Raw genomic sequence first — 5,845 nt, forward strand, 5'->3', positions numbered from 1 at the left:
TTTGTGTACTTTTATTTCATGTTTGACCTAATTCCTTCAGAAATGATGTAATGAGTCTTCTTGCACACTGCAGCGATTATTTGCACTAAGATCACTTAAGAGTGCTGTGATTTTACTGATACCAGGAAATTTGTCATTGAAAATAATCAGTCTAATGTAAGGTATAGTGCGTTGCTCCTTGAGACTGCAGATGGAATAGTATTTCCAAAATGAATTATTATAAGAGATGGAGAGCTTTAATGGAATTTGAAAAGTTTGGGGATGGGTGGCTGAATCTGTGAAGACAACTAGTTTTTTATTTTTATTTATTTTCTTCTTCTAGATTACATGAGGCTGTCAGCACTATAGTGGCCTAACCCCTCAGCACACTAGTTTATGGGAATGCCCACTGGAAGATACTGACATTTGCGGAATTGATGTGTTAAGGTAGTAATTCTGGAATATAGCAACGATTGTGGTATGGTGTCCAGTAATCGGCTATATGTAGAGTTACCCATAATAGTGTTTTTAGACCCTTTTTTGTGTGGGTTAGGCCACTATTGTTTCGGCACACATGCCTGTAATACACGAAACATGCGGGATAGGGCGCTATTGCTTTACACATTGTAGTTAAAGATAAACATGAGGTTTTAATGTTCATCAGTTACAGGAATGGTGTCACAGATGTCTTTTAAAGTTACGGTAATAACAATGGTACACCAGGGGTACAAATTGCAGCGAGGTAATTAAATCTGTCTTTTTCAACATGCTAATAGCATTTTCATTGGGGTATAGTACGTCCAGAGTCTCAATTACTTTCAACCCTTACTTAGCAAAACTGACCTTGGCAAACGGGACATTGGCTCATTGGAGTACTTTAACATATGGGGAGAGGATGCGTTATACTGAAGCCACTGAGTATAGAGCCATTGCATCCTGGTGTTTTGTGACGACACTTTACGGTTATGTATGTTTCTCTATAAACGTGCTGTGGACATGAAAACATTCCTTGGCATATGTATAGTGGCGAAGGGTTGTTGTTTTCATGCAGTGATGATGACATTCCTCCAGTCAGAGGGTATGTATATGTTCAGGTGAAATTTCCTGTTCTTTGCGATGATAGCGAAGTCCTGGTCGCATGGTAGGTATGAATGTTCACTGACTAGGAATTTAATGGTGGATTACTTCCAGTGTGAAGTCTGCATGCAGGACCATGAATTGACATGGTTAAGGCTGTTTTTATATTCCGATTTTTCTCACCTCATTGATCAGAGTACATAATCAGTAGATTTGCTTGGACGTTACGCTTAATGTAATGCATGAGACACGATCAAATTTCTTGCGGTCCTCTGGATATTTCATCCTCACTCCATATACATGGTAGCTTTCTTGGTACATAGGTTGTGTGTTCCAAGGCAGTATGTCCACAATTGCAGCTTGTAGTAACAAATACATGTCGTAAGTACCGGTGTGGGTGAAATCCTCATCAAATCAAAGGCAACCACGGTCATATCATTCTGCTGTGTCCTAATGCAATCCCGTCTGTGGGCTCTTGGCCTTTCATTGATGTAATTCTTTCAAGTACCCATATACCCTTTTCTTTGGTGGTGCTTTCTAGTTCCCATTAACCTTCTCTTTCGCGGTGTTGGCTGCAGCATGTTTGATGTTATAGAGGTCACATTTATAGCAGGAATCGCTTACAGGGCGATGAAAGGACAGATTAAATCTTGTATTAAATATCTGACCAAACATGTAGTACGAGACCAGATATCATGCTCGCTTTATATAAGTGGTGTAACTTCCAATGCTCAGGTTTGATGACAAATACTTTCAATCCACTGTTTCATTCATTTGTGCATAATGGTCCAATATGCTCGAAACCATTTTATGAAGTTCTCTACCGCAACTGTCTTTGATACTGGTGTTTTGTTTTTAGTAGAGCATGCGCCTCGATTATCGATGGGTTCAGTCTAGCGCTGCACTTTGTGCGAAAGAACCCTTGTAATCTTACTGTCTGATATCTGCAAAATGTTCTTTGAGAATGTTTTACACATCTTTACGTCCACTCCCTCTTCATTCTGGAAATGATATAGGCATGTTACTCGTTGTGACTGTAGTGGCAGAAGAATACACGTGCCGTAGGGACTACCTTCACCATAGCAAAAATGTATGCCGACTGCAAGTTGAAACTACCCCAATGCATAGAATGAGTCATAGATGTTGCTGGTGTTAGGTGAAATGTCAGCCACATTCATTCTGAGAAGTGCATGCTGTGAGGGTAGGACATTTCTTTGGCACTACATTTCCCTTCTCGTTAATGTATTCCCCTTTTGATTGCTTGTCCTTTTGAACATTCTGTGCCCACAGGTGTGCATTCCGGACATGTTTTCTTTCTCATTGTGGTGCAATTGCGGTGCCAGTACTACGATCCCCATCTGATACATCCATGGTTGACATAGTGGGTGTGGTATCAGGTGTACTGGGTAGATCAGGCTCTGCTAACACGACACACACACACACAACTCATCCACTGAATCACTTCCATGCTGGCTGAATCGGCCAGGTGCACATTCCATGTCTTGAGGCATCAGTAGTAGTAGTATCCGAACCAAATAGGTCTGAAATGGACACACATACACACAGAGCTATGCATACATGGCCCATTAGTGCTCTATGTGGCATAGGCCACTATTAAGCCCTGTATCGTATGGCACTGCACGGTGCATAAACTTTATTTGATGCTGCCAACTTGTCGATGGTGTCCGATCACACCACTGGCGATTGCAGGACATAATGGTAGGGTGTAAAGTGATGTTCTGTGCGAATGTCTCATTTTTTCCAAAAGATGTGGGTTAGACCATTATTGCACTGATAGCCTCACTTCAGAGTATTTGTCACAAAAGACGTCTGAATTTGAGTCCATTAGCTCTCATAATTCCTACAGTACACAAGTGATGCGCATAAGATATACCTAAAACAGAGTGGCAACTCATTTAGTTAACTGCTTTCCTGCATAAAAAACTGGCCTGGAAAATGTTTACAATAAGACTGACAGAGTTGACCCTTGTTGTTGCCAGCTTCAGCATAGCCAAATGCCATGTTTTTGCCCTAACGTCCATGACTAAGTGTGCGGCAGTAAATGTGTTCATGAACATCATTTATGATGCAGGAACTGGCCAAGGCCTCTTCTAAAGAAATGGAAAAGTTGAAGATCCAAAAGTTAATTAAATGCTTTAATTTGTGCACAACAGCAAAGTAGTAAGGATGGAGATGCAGTTCCTTTTTAAATATTTTGACACGACACAATCTTCGTTCCCACTTGCACTGATAAATTGTATTTATATTTTGACAAACTGCCTATTGGCTTCTGTCTCGGGTTCTTTGGCCGACTTAAATTTAATAATTTTACTGACGTTTCGCCAGCACGAGTGGCTGGCATTGTCAAAGCTTCACCCTCCATTGCCGGTGGTGAACTGGAGCCAAGATCGCGGCCGCAGGCTATATGTACCTGGCGTGCCAATGTGTTAGGGCTTCTCTTCCGTCATTTCCGGTGCGGTTCTCCTCTTGCTACCTGCGACAGCCGTTTGCTGCAGGATCTGTTTACCTTAAGACTTTCCTCTTTCTTGTTGAAACTATTTGCTTGTTTTTGTATTTCTACAGCTTCTTTGAACAAGCGCGTGTGATAGTGCTTCTCTACAGCTAGAATTTCCGTGACGGCGAATTTTATTACGTGGTCGGTCTCACTCAGTGTGTGTGCTCTGCCATGGCCAATTTCTCAACCTGCTCCAACCTGCAATGTCACTTATGTTCTTTGATTCTTGTGTTGATTGATTGTCCAGTCATTCCAACATAAACTTTTCCGCATGTGCATGGTATACAGTATATTCCCGACATTGCAAGTGGGTCCCTTTTCTCCTTTGCCGATCTAAGACACTCTTTGATCTTCCTTGTCGGTTTGCACAATATATGGCCGATTCTGTCCGTCACTCTGGGGATGTATGGTACAAAGGCTGTGCCCGACATTTCTTTTTCTGATTCCTTACTTCGCCGAGTGTTTGGATTTGTTACACTTCTAATATAATTTATGGAGTACCCATTGCTCCTAAGAACACTTTCCAGGTGTTGCATTTCGTGTCTGAGGTGCTGCGGCTCACATTTGTCCTGCTTGCGTTACGAGCATATTAATCATGCCTCTTTTCTGGCTCAGGTTGTGGTTTCATAGTTTGTACAGGTATCGGTCCGCGTGTGTTGGTTTTTGATACACGCTGTGTCCCAAGTTTTCGCCATCCCTTGTGAACAGCACATCTAGAAATGGCAGTTTTTTGTCCTTTTCTACTTCCGTGGTAAATTTTATGTTGGCATCTAGGCTGTTGAAGTGTCTTAGGAAGTCACCGAGCTGTTCTTCACCATGGCTCCACACAACAAAAGTATCATCGACGTATCTGTACCGGCTTAGGTTTGCAAGTCGCCAAGTCCAGTGCCTGTGCTTCGAATTGTTCCATGAAGAAGTTGGCCACCACTGGACTAACAGGACTACCCATGGCGACGCCTACCAGCTGTATTAGAAATTGACATTCCACGTAAAATAGCTCGTGGTGAGACATGCATGGAAGAGCTTTGTGATGTTTTGAGGATCTGCGCTTAGTTTTCAGTACGTCGTCCGACACAGCATATCACACGGAATACGAATCAATTAATCAAGGCGTCTTCTCTGCCAGTGGACATACAGAGAAACCTGCGCAACACAGAAGCCCTACCACCTAGGCTGTATGGATTACCCAAGATCCATAAGAACAACATTCCACTAAGACCGCTTGTTAGCGCTCCTGGCTCACCGATGTATAAACTGGCAAAACACTTGGCCTCTGCTCCAGCCACATGTGGGGAAGACAGAGACATACATAAAGGACTCGGGACATTTCACTGAGAAGCTGAAGAAATAAACTTGCACCAAACGACATCCTGGTCAGCTTTGATGTTGTTTCTTTGTTTACGAAAGTGCCACTCAGTGACGCTCTGGAGCACATTGGTTCCATTTTCCCTCAAGACATCACAAAGCTCTTCCATGCATGTCTCACCACGAGCTATTTTACGTGGAATGTCAATTTCTAATACAGCTGGTAGGCGTCGCCATGGGTAGTCCTGTTAGTCCAGTGGTGGCCAACTTCTTCATGGAACAATTCGAAGCACAGGCACTGGACTTGGCGACTTGCAAACCTAAGCCGGTACAGATACGTCGATGATACTTTTGTTGTGTGGAGCCATGGTGAAGAACAGCTCGGTGACTTCCTAAGACACTTCAACAGCCTAGATGCCAACATAAAATTTACCATGGAAGTAGAAAAGGACAAAAAACTGCCATTTCTAGATGTGCTGGTCACAAGGGATGGCGAAAACCTGGGACACAGCGTGTATCGAAAACCAACACACGCGGACCGATACCTGCACAAACTATGAAACCACCATCCGAACCAGAAAAGAGGCATGATTAATATGCTCGTAATGCAAGCAGGATGAATATGTGAGCCGCAGCACCTCAGACACGAAATGCAACACCTGGAAAGTGTTCTGAGGAGCAATGGGTACTCCACAAATTATATTAGAAGTGTGACAGAGCCAAATACTCGGCAAAGTTAGGAATAAGATAAAGAAATGTCGGGTATGGCCTTTCTGCCTACATTCCCAGAGTGACGGACAGAATCGGCCGTATATTGCGCAAACATGGCATAAAGACGATTTTCAAACTGACAAGGAAGATCAAAGAGAGTCTTAGACCGGCAAAGGAGAAAAGGGACCCACTAGCAATGTCTGGAATATACCGTATACCATGTACATGCAGAAAAGGTTATGTCGGAATGACTGGATG

This window comes from Schistocerca cancellata, chromosome 3 (genome assembly GCF_023864275.1).
Source record: "Schistocerca cancellata isolate TAMUIC-IGC-003103 chromosome 3, iqSchCanc2.1, whole genome shotgun sequence".
NCBI lineage: Eukaryota > Metazoa > Arthropoda > Insecta > Orthoptera > Acrididae > Schistocerca > Schistocerca cancellata.